At 39.7% G+C, this 18,485-nt stretch overlaps 1 long non-coding RNA gene across 2 annotated transcripts in view; it reads right to left on the bottom strand.

The window, feature by feature from the left end:
• The window catches only part of LOC123845697 (uncharacterized), a 107,443-nt gene that overhangs the window by 35,966 nt on the left and 52,992 nt on the right, over positions 1-18,485 (bottom strand). The gene's annotated exons all lie outside the window — the stretch shown is intronic.

Here is an 18,485-nt window from a genome sequence, read left to right as displayed (position 1 = left end):
ATTTAAAATGGCAACTGAATTTAACATGTAGTATCAACAGTGTGATAACTCAACTGAAGTGATGGCAATGTGAATTACTGTGGCCAAATTCCTGCATATTTTGAGAATTACAAATACATAAGGACAGATGCTTGACAAACAGGGATGGTAAGTCACTCCTAATTTCTAGAATGTTAAAATGTAAAAAAAGCATGTCTTAGAATTGATGAATCAAAGAGATATCTGTACCCCCATGTTCATAGCAGCATCATTTACAATAGCCATGAGATGGAAACCACCTACGTAAGTGTCCATCAATAGATGAATGGATAAAGAAGATTTGGCATACACACATATACACACATGATGGAATACTATTCAGCCATAAAAAGGGAAATCCTGTCATTCTGACAACATGGATGGATCTTGAGGGCATTATGCTAATAGGTCATAGAAAGATAAATACTGCATGATTTCACTTATATGTGGAATCTAAGAAACAAAACAAGACAAAAACAAAAAATCAAACTCATAGAAAAAGAGATCAGATTTGTGGTTACCAGGGCAGGGGGTAGGGGGTGGCAGAATTGAAGATAGTCAAAAGGTACAAACTTCTAGTTACAAGATAAATAAGTAGTTGGGATGTAATGTACGGCATGATGGCTATAGTTACCACTGCCGTACGGTATATTTGAAAATTGCTTAGAGAAGAAATCCTAAAAGTTCCCATCATAAGGAAAAACCTTCCTTTTTCTTTTTTTTTTTTTAATCTATATGAGATGATGGATGTTAACTAAACTTACTGTGGTAATAATTTCACAACATGTATATCAAGTCATTATGCTGTACACCTTAAACTTATGTGGTGCAATATGTCACTTATATATCAAAAAAATGAAAGAAAATAAAAGAATTGATGAAATATGAAAGTGGCTGTCTATTTAGTTTGCTTCCAATCACTTTAATGTGCCAGTATCTACAACCAAAGTAATTTCCTGGACATAATTCTTAGGCCTGCTTTACTCTGATTGTCTTCATGTTCTCATCTCTTAATGTCAGCTAACTTGTTGCCATCAGAAACAATAAATTTGATGCGAAGATGGGTGATTACCATAATCTGATTCTTCCTTCCATAATGGATCCATTGTTTGTCTTAATGTTTGACATAAAGGTTTTAATGAGTCTTTAAGTAAACTTTGAGAAAGAGACTTATTTCTTGGGTCCAGAAGCAGTGGGATTTTCCAACCTTGTGAGGCTTTTAAGGCTTTTAATATAAAGATTCTCTCCATTCTCTTCCACCTCTGCTTGCAAACTGGCTATTTCTTATCTGAACTCATCTTTTCCTAAGGTGGTAAGAAGAAACCATTACACATTAGCATTCTGGCTCTTGCCCTAGATCTACTGGCTTGGTAGGCATGTGGTCTGCCTTCCAAGTTAACATAGGTAACAAATGTACCAGTTGTCTAGGGGACCCTAGCCTTCTAACTAGCACTATTTATTTCTTCATCATTTGCTATCTAGGCATTAGGCAAATGCTGAAAAATTCAGGTTTTTGTCATAGTAGTGCTCCACTTTCATAGTACCGATTCCTGTATTAGTTAAGGAAGTCCTAGCTGCTGTAACAAAGAAGTCCCTTAAAATTCAGAGGCTTAAAAAACAAAGAAGTTTATTTCTTTCATGTCACATTCTGAGTTGAGGGTTTTAAGGTCTCTGTATAATCAGACAGGGGCCCAGGCTGATGACAGATCTGCCATCTTCTATATGAGACTTCCAAGGTCACTGTAAGTCATTTCCATTCCTGCCAGTGGGACAGAAGAAGGAAGGGTCATTCAGGGCCAGGAATTATCTTTTAAGCAATAGACTTATACTCATTACTTCTGCTCAAATTCCACTGATGAGAGCTCAGTCCTATCTTGTCACATCTAGTTTCAAGGTAGATTAGGAAATTTAGTCCCTTGTTGGGTATCCATATCTCAGAAGCAATTTCCACCACAGGATATAATTTCCAATATATTATTAAAATTGACATTTAAAAATAATATGTACATCACTTTTTCAATGTATCCAATGGACTCTAAATTCTTTAGTTCTTTAATATCCAGTATTGCACATCTTTTAAAAAACTTGAACAAGTTCTTTAACAGCTGGATATATTGCAGTTTCTTTCTCTCCTAGAAGTCATAATTCCATTTCACTCCCCCCCAACAAAAATTATGCAAATGTAATGTACTTTTAAGTTTGAAAAATCTTTTATTAATCATCCTATCATACTTCCCTGAAACCAAAATATATGTGTATACATATACTTCAATAAAACTAGAATAACATAAACTAGAATATATAAATAATAATAATATATAATAATATAATATATATAATATTATATATAACATAATATAATATATATAATATTATATATAACATATATAATATTATATAATACATAGAATGTTTTTATTTTCTATGAAAAAATATAAAATTTTATTAGGAGATATTATCTCAATCTCAAGGAACATTAAAGAAAATAGAATGTTTTGATTTTCTATGGAAAAAATTATAAAATTTTATTAGGAGATATAAAGATCTGAATGAATTGAGAAATACACTGTGCTCAATGGATTAGAAGACTAATATTATAAAGATGTCATTTCTCACCTGAATGATCTATAGATTTGATGCAAACCCAATCAAAACCTCAAGATATATTTTTGTGGAACCTGAGAATCTGATCCCAAAATTTATGAAAATGCAAATAGACAAGAATATCTAAATTACTCCTGAATAACAAGGCAATGGGTATTGCCTTACCAGATAAAAAGTCAATATAAAGATACAGTAATTAAGGCAGGATGGTATTATACCACAAAGAGACTAGTGGAACAGCGTAGAAAGCCTACAAATAGGTCTACACAATCATGCACACGATATACAGCAGAGATGGTATTCCAGATTCGTAAGAAAGGGTGCACTTTTCAATAAATGGTCTGAGACAATTGGATACCTGCATATAAAAAGAAAAATAAATGGAACTCCTATCTTACACCACACACAAAAATTAATATCAGATAGACTAAAGACACTGCCAAACAAATTCATGCATCCTTTTTCTCTCCTGACAAGCCAGAATGGGACATTTCTGGTTGCGAGATGGGGCGGCAGAAGGGACAGAAAGGGAAATCCACCTCTGCTTGCAATGCCAGGGTAACCATACCCGGTTGTTTTCCCTGCCCCAGCCTTAGCAAGAAAGAATTGGTTCCACAAAGCCATGTTCATACATGCAGTGTCAAGGGAAGCACTAGCCAGTATCTGAAGATAGCTAGATGGGGTAATTCTGGTCAATAAATCTGTGTAGGATCAGATCTGGCTTTTCCACAGCTCAAATTCACTCAATAAATGCCAACCTTCTCAGTTTCATAGATGGTAGAAAGGGAGCAAAGTAGACAACCACTATGGTTCCTAAGTGGTCTGAACTCTCAATAGGTTGGGGTTGCTGTATCTGCTTGGTTCCCATCTGTCATTTTTCTTTCTGCCTCTTAATTGAAGTGATGAACTTCTGAGGAAAGAGATAATGACTCACCACAGAGTTGTAGGCTCTCATGTAAGGGAGGCACCACTGACTGTTGTTTGGATGAGGATGAGGGAATTCTGCCCCTGAACATGGCTCTGCTATTCCAAGGGAGTCACAGGGCTGACAACTGCCAGACACTTCCTTTCTCAGACCCAAAGGTGGGACCGCTGCAAAGTTCTGGTCCGGGACTTCACTTCTCTCTTGCAGACTTCTCCCACTGCAGAGGGTGCACTGAAATCAGCACTAGCCCAATCATCTATCCCAGATGTTGTCTGTTGAACTTCAGCTCCACACTCACCTTCCCTGTTACCACTGGGGCTAACAGCGTACAAACCACATTTCCCAGATTCCTTTGCCGGTGCGTTCTAGTTAGGTTCTAACAACAGGAGCCAGTCAAGTCAGATTAGAAGGCAGTAAGAAGGTAGGAGAAATTCTGTTCATGGAGTAGCTGTGGCAGCAGTGGTTCAGGTAATGTCAATAGTAAGTATGGGCTTATGAGTTCCAGTCCTCAGGTGGTAGGAGCTTCCTGATTCTGGCCAATGCCCTCTCTCCCTAGAATAGTAGCAGTTTCCTTGTCTCTGAATCACACCAACCCTTTTAACTCCTTTAACACTTCTAACCCCTTTGTAACCCATCCCCTGCATTAAAGCCCTTTCTGCTGGAAATATCTACAGTACTTTATATGTTCCTGACCAGAAACTAAGTAATACACTAGCCTTGGGACACTCTTTTAACCTCTCTAAAACCTCATTTGAAAAATGTGAATTTGGGGTGTCTGGGTGGCTCAGTCGGTTAAGCATCCAACTCTTGATTTCAGCTCGGGTCATGATCTCAGGGTTGTGAGGTGGAGCCCCATGTTGGGCTCTGTGCTGTGCATGAAGCCTGCTTAAGATTCTCTTTCTCTCTCCCTCTGCCCCTCCCCCACCTCTCTCTCTCTGAAAGAAAGAAGAAAGAAAGAAAGAAAGAAAGAAAGAAAGAAAGAAAGAAAGAAAGAAAGAAAGAAAGAAAGAAAGAAAGAAAAAAATGTGAATTCAACTAAATGAATGTTAATTGAGCACTTATTAAGTTTAGAGCAGAGTACTGCCTGGGATATAAAGATGCATAAGATTTGACCTCTGACAGTCTAGAAGACATGATTAGAAATGTCCACAGATAACTAATGCAAGTCAGAGAAAGATAAATGTCAAAAGAGGAGGACATATTTTTTAAGATTTTATTTATTTATTTTAGAGATAGTGAGAGAGCGAGAGAGTGAGAGAGAGAGAGAGCGCTAGGAGATGAGCAGAGGGAGAGGGATAAGCAGACTCCATGCTGAGTGCAGAGCCCAACAAAGGGCTCGATTTCACGACCCTGAGATCATGACCTGAGCCAAAATCCAGACTTGACCACTTAACCGACTAAGCCACCCAGGTGCCCCAGATAAAGACATATTTTTGAAACCATCAGGTTTTTTCTGAACAATTACAGGATACATTAACAATAGTAATGATAGCAAGGTGCTAAGTGCCCTAAATAATTATCTCATAGATATGAAAAGGCATTGGAAAATGGAATATATATGTGTGTGTGTGTGTATATATATATATTCATTCATTCATTCATTCATTCATTTTGCCCAGAGGGAGCCTGGAGAAAAGGACAGTGGAGTGAATGACATTCTGATAGAGCTCAGCAAGGTTGGAAAGACACTGAGCTCAGGAGTGTGTACCACAGTGCTCATTTTAGACACATGGAATAAAGCCCCGGGGGGATCTTTTCACTTCTTAGGAACCTGAGGTCCCTCCTACCCCATGTTGCTCCCTGGCCTTGAGGGTAGTGCTAACCGATCACAGCTCTATAACCTACATTGAACTGTCTATTCTCTGAAGTAGCTGGCTAGGAACTGTCGGAAATGGGGGCAGGCCTCTCATTAGAATGTTCTGGGATAAAGGAAGAATGGAGTCTCTGTTCTTTGTTCATGCTGTGACTCATCTATCTGAAACAAGTGAATTTCGTTTTCATTTAGGGAGAGGAGGAAGAGGAAAATGGATAAAATGTAAATGTAGGAAGATTATTGGTCCCTTGTGGATGTTACCAAAAAAATCAAAGTGACTTAGTATAGAGCTGCATCAGAGGAAATGGTAAGAGGCTCCTGGGATGTTAATAAGCTCTTCTTCCCAAGACCTGGGGGGCTGCACTCAGAGCAGGATGCTGACCTTCCCACGCAACCTGGGGATCATCCAGGAAATCTCAGTCTTAATGAAGTGGGCATTTTCCCTCCATCCCATAGCTTCCTCCATTTACCATCTGATATCTGAAGTCTCCCCAGATAGGGTGTTTATATCTTTAGTTTTAGGACATCCATCCCAGTTCCAATGTTAACATGACTGCTCCCAGCCATTTCCTCCCTAATATGAATGGAGAGTTTACAAAAGCAGACTGCATTGGAAATAAAAGAAGAGATCAAGACACATGAAAATGTGGACCCATCTTCTGCTGGGGAAGATGGAGACAGAACCACCTTGGGGAATGACTGGAGAAGAGGAGGTTGCCAACTAAAGCCAACTCTACATTCTGGTCAGGACTGGCTCTGGCAACTGGGTGTGGTGGAACAATCAATGGGCCAGAAATGCCACCAAGAGGGGAGCAGCCCCAGTCCGGAAGAGATGCTGCATGTACGATATCTACCTGGGTCATTCTCCACCATCCTGTGAGTCATAGGGGCTGCCTGCTGGGCCACGAATGACACATCCCTTTCCCTCTAACCCAGGAATCTCCAACTGTTAGCTTACAAATAGGGTAAAACCTCAGAACCTTCACAGTTCTTGACATTTATATCATATAATATGGGGTGCCTGGCTGGCTCAGTCGGTAGAGCATGCGGCTCTTGATCTCAGGGTTGTTGAGTTTGAGCCTCACATTGGGTGTAGAGATTACTTAAACAAATAAAAACTTATATCATATTATATATGTAATAATCTCTATACATATATATCTTTTCTGGAATTTCTCCAATAAGTATTTATTATTTTTAATATGTTAAATGAACAAATGGCTCTTTACAGTTCTCAACAATGACACACCCTTTATTGGCTTCCTTTCCCTTCCTGCCTCATTTCCCCATTACCCCACTGGTGTTTACTAGGTTCACTTCCCAGATAAACAACTGGCACTCAAATTCTTGATTTGGAAGTATTCTTAGACAACGCAACCTAAGACAATCAATATGTCCCATTGATATTTGTTCAGGCACTCTCCACTCTCCCCACGCTAGTCTGGAAGACAGACTGATGCAAGTTTCTACTACATTTACTAGAGGAAAGGGGTGCAGAAAGGGGAGGTAGAGGAAGGGAAAGTCTGAGGCTTTTATGTGTTTCCTTGCAGGGAAAGGAGTCCTCCGCATAAGCCTCACCACTGCCCACCTTACCACTTTTGGCTGCCCTTTCCCTTTCTTCCCACTGATTTAATTCCCAAATAACATATTCATTTAATGACTGTGAAATGGTTTAGACCCCATGGATAATGGAGTGTAATGATTGATGTGGGATATGGTACATTTTTCTGAACAATGAATTACAGTAATAAACATTCATCAAATGCTGAATAGCAAACACTGCAAAATATTTAATTTAGAAAAGCATTCTGGTAATAGGTGCAAATAAATAAAAGGCAGGGTCAAATTAAAATGCAAAACAGCAACTAGACCAAAAAAAAACTATAAAGGATGGAAAAACCAGTGGAGGCCTCAAAGACAGAGACCATGGGATTTGATTCAAAATGTTTTTCTCTCATATGCATAATAAAAGATGTTATTCATATTCAAGTATTCTGCAAAATGTAATGAGGAAAGCAGATCAAATTTTAAATAACGATGCTTTTAAAAGGCAGTTGGCCAAAAAAGGCAGTTGGACCTCTTTAAAAATACAAATTAAAATCAACTTCTATTTTGGCATGACCTTTTAGATTTTAAAGATCTTTTCCCTCCTACCTGGCAAGTCTCTTTCTTCCTCTACCCTCTGTCTCTTCAAACCCTACACAGCTTTCAAAAAACCAGCTTAAGTACACCCTCCTCCAGAGACCCCTCAGCATCTATTATCTTTACTACTTATTTTGGCACCCAATGATAAAAGCTACTATTTAGTGAACATTTATTATGTGCCAAGTCCTGAACTAAATCTTCTGGGGCAATTACCTCACTAAACACAACAATCCTTAATGTAGCTACTGCCATTATACCCACTTACATAAAAGGGAATGGAGGTACTGAAAAGCTGAGTAAGTTGTCCAAGATCGCAAAGTGAGTTGCAGAGTTAAGAGTGAAACCTGGGTCTTTTCATTCAAAGACCCACTATACCATATTGTCCCTGCCCCACATCTTAGAGCCTTTGAATGAGTCTGTGATTGGCTCATTCGGTGCCCCTCTCCTTGGATTATAAACTTCTCAGGACAGATATTCTTGAATGCTTGCCTGTGATGCCACTATGATTATGTGTCACATTCCACATTCACAGATTCTGTATTTTAGATAAATAATGTGACTTATTTTTTTCTCTACTTATCAATTTACGAGTCAACATACGAGGTATGTTAGGAATGATCAATAAAATAGGACTTGATGGATATTTCTTGATTTTTAAAATTTTTAAAAAAGATTTTATTTATTTATTTATTTGACAGAGAGAGAGAGACAGCAAGAGAGGGAACACAAGCAGGGGGGAAGCTGGAGAGGGAGAAGCAGGCTCCTCGCTGAATAGGGAACCCGACTTGGGGCTCGATCCCAGGACCCTGGAATCCATGACCTGAGCCAAAGGCAAATGTTTAATGACTGAGCCACTCAGGCTCCTGGGATATTTCTTTATGATGATAAAATATATATACATAATCCCAAAGGCCAGCATCTTACTGAATAAGGAAATAATAGAGGCTTTCATGTTAAAGTGAGGAGTAAGACAAAGAGGCCCACTCTCTCCCCTACTTTCAAACATTGTTTTGGAGGTATTAGCCAATTCACAGTTGGACAGGAAAAATCAAGTAGAGGCATAATAATGGGAAAGGAAGAGGAAAACTTATCTTTTTTTGCAGCTGATATTTTTATCTATCTGAAAAACCTGAAAGTGTCAGTGAAAAAACTACCACAAACAAGAAGAAAATGCATTTAAATAGCAGGATATTAAATTAACATGCAGAAACCAAAAGCCTTCATATATACATATGATCAATAACCAGCTAGAAGAAAAAATGGAAGAGAAGACACCATTTACAAGAGCAAAATAAAAGAAAATAAAGTGCCTAGGCATATGCATAATGAGAAAAGTGAAAAATATTTATGAAGAAACTATGAAACATTCCTAATAGATCTGAGTAAGTAGAAAGACATTCCATGTTCTTTCATAAGAAAATTTAACAGGATAAAGATATTCTTTGTAAGCTAATCTATAAACTTAACACAATCTCAATAGAATTTCATCAGTCTTTTTTCCTGGAGCCAGAAATGTTGATTATAAAGTTTGCTTCAAAGAATAAATAAGCCAGAATAGATATCCCTTAAAAGATAAAAGCAACAGGGAGAGCTAGCTCTAACAAATATGAAAACCTATCATAAAGCTTTCATAATTAAAACAGTATGATATCAGGGCGCCTGGGTGGCTCAGCCAGTTAAGCCTCCGACTCTTGATCTTGGCTCAGGTCATGATCTCAGGGTGGAGATCTCTCTTTCCCTCTCCTTCTGTCCCTCCCCCTGCTTGTGCACAGCGCTCTCTCTCTCTTTCTCAAAAAAAAAAAAAAAAAAAAAAAAAGACTTTAAAATAGTATGATATCAGCACATGAATTGGCCAAAAGAACAGAATACAAAAAAGCCAGAAATAGACCCACATGCACATGAAGATAGAGTATATGATAAAGGCTATCTCAATCATGGGAAAAGAAATACTTTTTAATAAATGGCATTGGAACAACTGGATAGCCATATGGTAAAAGATAAAATTCAATTTATTCCTTACACTGAGTAAATTCCAGATAGATCAGAATTCTCAATGTAAAAAAATGAAACTACAAGCAATAAGAGAAAATATGGGTGAAGTCCCTTAAAGCCTGGGAGTGGTAAAACTTTCCTATCACTTCAAATTACAGAAGCAATAAAAAAAAAAGATAAATTTGGTCAAATAAAAATTAAAAAGTTTTGCATGGTAGAAAACATCATAAGAAAAGTGAAAAGACAAGCAAAAAACTGGAAAAAATATTTGCAACTTATAATCACGGGGTAAACATCTTTAATATATAATGAGCTTCTTAAAATTGAGAAGAAAAGAGCAACAATTCAACAGAAAAAATGGTAAGAGAGATACACAGATAACTTGGAGAAAAAGAAATTAAAAAGGCCCTCAAAGATATGAAAAGATGTTCAACCTCACTCATAGTAAGAGAAATGTAAATTAAAACTATACAGAGAGGGCGCCTGGGTGGCTCAGTCGTTAAGCATCTGCCTTCGGCTCGGGTCATGATCCCAGGGTCCTGGGATCGAGTCCCACATCGGGCTCCCTGCTCGGCGGGAAGCCTGCTTCTCCCTCTCCCACTCCCCCTGCTTGTGTTCCTACTCTCGCTCTCTCTCTGTCAAATAAATAAATAAAATCTTAAAAAAAAAAAACAAAACTATACAGAGATAGCACTTCTCACCTACAAGACTGGCAAAAATCCTGAAGTTTGACAACATGCTGTTGGCTGGCTGATCTCCCTAAGCAATGGTCCTTTTCAAGGGCTTGGCATTGCTCTTTGCTGGTGGAAGGTTGGGCATTCAGCAGTGGCAGCAGCTAGATCAGCCATGGTGAAAGGGAATCCATGTTGTTGGGCCCAAGTAGAGCCTCCATTGCTGCCACCATGACCACGCAGTTCATGGGTGCTAGAATGGATGAGGAAGCTGGTGACATCCACGGGACAGATTATCTTAGGCACCTGTAGTGGATGCTGTGTGGTGGGCATTCATGTGAGACACAAAAATCCACACACTCTGTGCCCTCTCCCATAGGTTAACCCAAATACCTCTCACCCAAACCAATGTGTTTATCCTTACTAACCTGCTGTTTATAATTCTCTCATTCCGGGTTCTCAGTTATAGACAACAGTTTCATTCTAGCTAGTTTACCCAGAAAGCAGTCAACTACAACTCAGCCAGAAATAATGCAGTCAGGACAATGTAGCCAATAAAATATACAATCATCCCATGGAAAAATTCTGCCTGAGACACCACAACATTGGAATTGGTGTTAAGTGAGCCAACTTACAGTATCTGCCTGACCAATACAACCACTATTTCTTTTTCAGTCTCTTTAAAGAACATAATTAACTATATAAAATCTCCCTAAAGTTTCTAAATTCAAGTATCATAATTATCAACTACCCATAAAACATCTTAATACCTTCAAAACCATATCCAGTGTCTTTAATGTGATATCCTGGCACTTGACAAGCACTTAATAAATACTTGTTGAATGACTGAATACAAGGCTTTCAAGGAAAAAAAAAATTTTTTTTTTCCTGAAAACCTGCCTAGAAATTTCTTCACTGAAACATAGATGATAGGTGACCCAGGTAGGACTAATTCCTAGTGAGCGCCTATAACTCCACACCTAGTTTCTGGGGGAGAGAATGGCACTATTCACAGGGTAAACTTAAATTTACACTACCTTTTAAAGAACTTTTAAACAAAATCATTCCCAAATTTCAGTATTTTTGACATACTTCCAGGTCTTGATGTCTCAGGGTAAGGGAGAAACCCTGGTCTAGGCAGAATCTGTGAGTTCTCGCCTTCAGAGATCTAAGTCTCTGCTACATTGTAGACAATCAAGTTTCCTTGTGGTTGCCTTCATTTGGATTCCTCCCAAAATGGGGCCTGAGACCAAGATTTGAAGACAAGTAGTTGAGACATGAGCCCAGGAAGCAATGTGAGAGACTGAGGACGTGACACAAGGAGAGGAGGAAAGCCGATAAAGGGTGTATTGGTGAGCAGGTATCACTTTGGGCATCTGGGGCTCAATCCAGCTGGAGCCCCCGAGACACTGAGTACAGCTTACCTCAGAACTGCCCTGCTGAGGGGCCAGAAAGCCAGAGTATGTATTTATTCTCATCCCCCATTAGCTGAAGACCCAAGGACTGCTCCTAGGGTTGTTAATTTGCAGACATTTTCAGCATGCTTCCTCCTCCAGAAAGCACAGAGATGCAGGAAGCCATTAGCAAGCATACGGAATGTCCACAGGGACCTCCAGGGTGGAAAAAGGGGATAAGTGTAGAGCTTGCTAACATCTGCTATAGTAGTCAAGCTAAAAGGTTAACCAGATGGTGGGAGGTGGGGAAACTAAGAAAAGTACATTGGAAAAGCACCTCTTTGGGCTTGAGCTATACTCTGGGACACAAGGCCCTGGGATTTTCTTTCTTGTCTGACTTCAACCCTTGTGGCAAAAGGAAGCATCTGTCAAGAGGCAGGGAGTTTCAAGGCTCCTGCCCTCTCAGGGATTAGCTACTCATCCAAGAAGAAACCACCATTTGGGACAGAGGAAGGGGAGGTAAGTAGCCCAAGACAGCTTTTTTTTTTTTTTTTGATGTAGTGTTCCATGATTCATTATTTGCATATAACACCCAGTGCTCCATGCAGAATGTGCCCTCTTTAATACCCATCACCAGGCTAACCCTTCCTCCCACCCCCCCTCCCCTCTAGAACCCTCAGTTTGTTTTTCAGAGTCCATTGTCTCTCATGGTTCATCCAAGACAGCTTTTACTTTGAACAAAATGTTGAAGACAAACTTGTAGAAAGGATTTTTGACTCCACTTAGGGATTTGGAGTTAGTTAATAAGGGTAAAGCTTGACACTGGTGACAAAATTGCCAATATGCAACCTAGATGTTTAATCTTTCAACATCTTACTTTATTTAGAAAAAACCTTGAAGCATAAGAATCAACTGCTAATAGCCATCATGGCTAGGGCATGGGGTGTATACTGTATGTATTTAACACATTTAGTAGATGTATATATAATAGGCCTATTTGATCTATTTTATAATTCATATATAATATAGTATTCTACATTATACATAATACATATTTTAGGGGATGTATATGTATTTAATACACATCTACTTAAGTAGTTTAGCATAAATGTTATTTATAGTGAATATAAAGTGTATTAGGATAGGCTGGTTATAAGGAGTGAAGTAAAAAACAACCCCCAATCCAATATCCTAATACAACAAAAGTCTGTTTCTCATAGTCTCCCAGGAATCTAAGTAGTCAGAGCTTCCACATCTTGTATCCATATTGTCTGCAACATGCATCCTCCCCAACACCCCTAGTAGAAGAAGAGAGACAGGAGAATCATACTGGACTTCTCACCACCTCAGCCCAGGGGTTACTCCTCCCCTCACAGCTCATTGGCCAGAACTAGTCACCTGACTGCCTCTCTGCAAGGGGGCTGAGAATGTAGGGAGAAAGTGGCATATTTGGTGAACATTAATAGTTGACAAAGCCTGCTTTTTTATTACCTAGCTAGATGGTTGGCTGGATGGACAGACATACGAAAATTCAGTGCAGCATTCAGTGCCATTATACCTAATCTGCCAAACTAATTTCCTCAGAGGTGATTAATAATTGGAGACTGAATCTACAAAACGAGAGGGGCAACAGTAATATCACTTAGAGCAGGGCTCCATGCAGAGTGAATATGAAGCTAGCATATAACTAGAATCTACCTAAGTAGGCAAAGCATTGTTTTGCCAGTTGAGTTCCTTAGGAAGCAAGTTCTGAGATTTATTGTGTAGGCTATTTATTAAGAAGTGCCCTTGGGACTAACACCTGTAGAAGCAAGCAGACACAGGCAGGGAGAAGATGAGCTGTAACAGGCTGCTGATGGCCTCACTGAACCCAAGGAAAGCTCCACAGCTAAAATAGTCCTTCAGAAATGTCTCCCTATGAACTGAGATGGCTAGGTCTTCATATCTCTGCATCTATTAGTCATTGGATGTGGGCTGCCCTGGGAAGGGTGTGACCTTAGTAGATATATTTAAAATGCAGACACATATACACGCTCTCCTGGCAGCTGGGGCAACATGTCCTTCACTGAAGAGGGATCTCAACAGCACATCAAAGTGACCTGCACACATTACACAATCTATCTGGTTATTACTTCTCTCTCAATAAGCCTAAGCATTATGTGACTTCTAGACTGTTTACTATTACTTGAATTGCTTTTCTTAAGCTGATAATTAAGAGTGTCCTACAACCCAATGTTTAAGGGCTAACACCATTTTTTTAATGTGTTAAAAAGATGAAGTTTAAAATATTTTGCCAAATAAAAATCCATGTATAACAGCTCTTGCAGTCGCATGTTCTAAGAGAGCCTAACCAGAGACTGGGCGTTGAGAGGCCCCCATCCCGGCACTGATTTCCATCAGCTGATTTACTGAGTCAACGCAGAGCCATGGGAAAAGACTGTGAATGATGTCAGTGATTAGGTTCAGACACAGACCCAGACATCTGAGGGAAAAGTGCCAGAAATAAACATGAAGAAGTGACTGTGTGTTCCCTTTGAAGGTTTCTACCCTAAAGGAAGAAAAAGGTTGGCATACCTAGAGAGGGTAGTTGCTAGAGGTATAGTGTGACGGCTGTCACTGTGGGGCCTCCACACCCAGGAACACTGGCTGCTTTATTGTGGGGGAAAAGGCTGTTCAGATATAAAGCTAAAAGTGCTGGCCACCTCAGGGGCCGAGGGATCTCGGGTATCGGCTTCCTCGAAAAGCCCCTAACACAGAGATCACTGTACGTTCCTTTCAGTAATGCCATATCTTTGCAAAGCTGTAGTTTCGGTTCTGTGAACTGAGAAAATTTGGAAAGGTCAAGCAGTCCTTGGCCCCCAGCTGGTGTTGCTAATTCATGCAAGGAAGCGGACAAATGGTGGAGGTCAGAGGAGAGTATGTGAGGTCCACAACTGACCTTTTTCAGGGAATTTCTGGGACAGTCTTTCTAGGATCCAGTGAGACAGAGGGGGTAACTATGTGAGGTGGCTTGATAATTATAGCTTGATTATAGCAGTTATTTCACAATGTCTACATATATCAAAACATCAAGACACATCAGTGTACAAAACCCACAAAACGACCTGAAGACTGGCAGAACAGACTCTCCACAGTTAAATGTAGACAAGAAGCCATACTGAGGAGGGTGGCAAGAGTGAAGACATGTTGGGGAGCTAAAAAGACCCATGGAACTATCCACTGCAGGGAGGGAGGCCACAGTTGCAGGAGGGACAAGAAACAGACTCACACACCAGGGAGCCTTCACGGGCAAGATGAATCCCCACAACACTCGGCTTTGAAAACTAGAGGGGCCGAATTTTGCAAGTTCTTACAATCAGCAGGGCTTAAAATCTGGAACTTTAAAAATCAGCTGGCTTGTTGAAGAAACAGAAGGGTGAGAGAAAACTGAGTCGGTACCTTTAAAGAGACAGTACTACAAACAGCCCCATGGAGATACAGCATAGAAGCAGCAGTTTGAAAAATGCCTGGGGTGTACATGGGGAGAGACTGGTTTACTCAGCTCAAAGTGAGTGCTGGAGGGGCAGGGATTGTTGGGAGACTTCTCCAGGAACAAAGGAGCTGGTAGATGGCATTTCCGTCCCCTGCCCCCAAGCCTAGATATGAAGACACCTACTGGAACCAATGCTACATAACTTGCCACCTAACTCGATAACACCGCTGTCCTGCCTGCTGTGTTCTCCTGTGGACATGTCCCCACCAGCCAGGCCTCAGCTCCAGGTCCCCTCCCATAGCAGACCTATGCAAACCTTGCTAACACCATGCATTCCGCCCCTGCTTGCTTCTGTGAATCTGCCCCCTCCAACCCAGCCTGCCTGGGTCCCCAGCAGCTGCAGGTTCCCTTCCACCCATGTGGACCTTACTGGCACTGTGCACCCCACCCCTGCATTCTCCTGCAGTTCAGGGCTACCGTATCTCTGGCAAATGCCTGGTCTGACTCAACTTAAGCCCAAGGGGGCCCCAGACTGGCCCACTAACAGCACAGGGACCAAACCCTGCCCAGAACAAGCAGAGAGAGACATTGCCGATGACTAGACTGAAGGCAAAAGCAGCTCAGCCACAAAAGCAGGGCATATGCAACACACATAAGAAACACCCCCAGAGTGGCAGGTTCTGGTGAACAGGGGACATTGCACTGCAGGGTACTACAGGACCTCTTCTTCATAAGGCCAGGAGGTGTAGCTGACTTTCCTAACACAAAGAAACAGACACAGAGAGTTAGACAAAGCAAGGAGACAGAAGAATATGTCTCAAATGAAAGAATAGGACAAAATCACAGCAAGAGAGCCAACCAAAATGGAGATAAGTAATATGCCTGACAGAATATTTAAAGTATTGGTCATAAAGATACTCACTGGACTTGAGAAAAGACTGCAGGACCTCAGTGAGACCCTCAACAAAGAGACAGAAAACATAAAAAAGAACCTATCGGAGAGGGAAAAAATAGTAGACTAGAGGAAGCAGAAGAATGGATCAGCGAACTGAAGGAAAGAATACTGGATAGCAATCAAGTTGAACAGGGGAAAGAAAAAAGATACAAAATGAAAATAGACTTAGGGAACTCAATGACACCATCAAGTGTAATAATATTCACATTATAGGGGATCCCAGAAGGAGAAGAGAGAGAAAAGGGGGCAGAAAATTTATTGGAAGAAATAATAGCTGAAAACTTTCCAAAGTTGGCGAAGGAAACAGAAATCAGGCCAAGGAGGCACAGAGAGCCCCCAACAAAATCAACCCAAAGAGGGTGCACACCAAGACACATAGTAATTAAGATGGCACAAAGTAGTGATAAAGAAAGAATTTTAAAAGCATCAAAACAGCTACGTACAAGGAAAACTCTATAAGGCTATCAGCAGATTTTTCAGCAGAAACTCTGCAAGCCAAAAGAGAGTGGCATGATATATTCAAAGTGCTGAAAGAAAAAAACCTGCAGCCAAGATTACTCTATTCAGCAAGGTTATCATTCAGAATAGACGGAGAGATAAAGAGTTTCCTAGACAAACAAAAGTTAAAGGAATTCATGACCAATAAACCAGCCTTACAAGAAATGTTAAAGAGGGGGGCGTCTGGGTGGCTCAGTCGTTAAGCATCTGCCTTTGGCTCAGGTCATGATCCCAGGGTCCTGGGATTGAGCCCCACATCGGGCTCCCTGCTCTGCGAGAAGCCTGCATCTCCCTCTCCCATTCTCCCTGCTTGTGTTCCTGCTCTCCCTCTCTCTGTCTGTCAAATAAATAAATAAAATCTTTATTAAAATAAAAAAAGAAATGTTAAAGAGGACTCTGAGTGGAAAGGAAAGACTGTAAGTGGGACTAAGAAAAGTAGGAAACACAAAAGCAGTAAAATTAAGTATATCTATAAAAACCAGTCAAGGGATTCACAAAAAAAAAAAAAAAAAAAAAGACATGAAGTATGACATCATGTATCTAAAATGTGGGGGGAAGTGGAGTAAAGAATGGGATCAAAGTTAAGCGACCATCAACTTAATACAGACTGCTATATGTATAAGATGCTATATACAAACCTAATGGTAACCATAAATCAAAAACCAGTAATAGACATGCACAAAATAAAGAGAAACGAATCCAAATATATCACTAAAGAAAATCAGAAAACCATGAGAGAAGCAAACTACAGAAGAAAGGAACAGAGAAGAACTATAAAAAAAAACATAAAACAAGTAACAGAATGGCAATGTGTACATACCTATCAATAATTACTTTGAATGTAAATGGACTAAAGCCCGAATCAAAAGATATAGGGTGACAGAATAGATAAAAAAGCAAGACCCATCTATATGCTGCCTATAAGAGACTCATTTCACACCTAAAGACACATGCAGATTGAAAGTGAAGGGATGGAAAAGCATTTATCATGGAAATGGAAGCGAAAAGAAAGCTGGGGTAACAAAACTTATATCAGAGAAAATAGACTTTAAAACAAAGACTGTTTTACAGAAAGCAACAAAGAAAGACACTATATTATCATAAAGGGAACAATCCAACAAGAAGATACAATTGTAAATATTTATGCATCCAACATGGAAGCACCCAAATACATAAAGCAGCTAAACACAAGCATAAAGGAAGTAATCCATAGTAATACAATAATGGTAGGGGACCTTAGCACCCCACTAAAAATTAATGGATAGATCATCCAAACAGAAAATCAACAAGAAAAGAGTGGCTTTGAATAACACATCGGACCAGTACAGTCTAACAGATATATTCAGAATATTCCATCCAAAAACAGAATACACATTCTTTTCAAGTGCACATGGAACATTCTCCAGATTAGATCACATATTAGGCCACAAAACACGTCTCAACAAATTCAAAAAGATCAAAATCCTACCATGCATCTCCTCTGACCACAATGTTATGAAACTAAAAATCAACCACAAGAAAAAAATCTGGAAAGAACACAAATACATGGAGGTTAAATAACATGCTACTAAACGATGAATGGGTCCACCAAGAAATCAAAGAGGAAATTAAAAAATACATGGAGACCAATGAAAATGAAAACACAATGGTCCAAAATCCTCGGGATGTAGCAAAAGCTGTTCTAAGATGGAAGTTTATAACAATACAGGCCTACCTCAAGAAGCAAGAAAAATCTCAAATAAACAACCTAAAGGAGCTAGAAGAAGAACAAACAAAACCCCAAACCAGTAGAGGGAAGGAAATAATAAACATCAGAGCAGAAATAAATGAAATAGAAACTAAAAAAACAATAGAACAGATCAATGAAACCAGAAGGTGGTTCTTTGAGAAGATCAATAAAATTGACAAACCTTTAGCCAGACTCATCAAAAGAGAGAGAGAGAGAGAGAAAGAGTACTGAAATAAACAAAATTGGAAATGAAAGAGGAGAAATAACAA

Source organism: Mirounga angustirostris, unplaced genomic scaffold (assembly GCF_029215605.1).
Source record: "Mirounga angustirostris isolate CCGP_5_RB_7025 unplaced genomic scaffold, mMirAng1.0.hap1 SCAF_11, whole genome shotgun sequence".
Taxonomy (NCBI): Eukaryota; Metazoa; Chordata; class Mammalia; order Carnivora; family Phocidae; genus Mirounga; species Mirounga angustirostris.
Note: the sequence above shows the minus strand (reverse complement) of the source record. Positions and strands in the feature narration are given on the sequence as shown.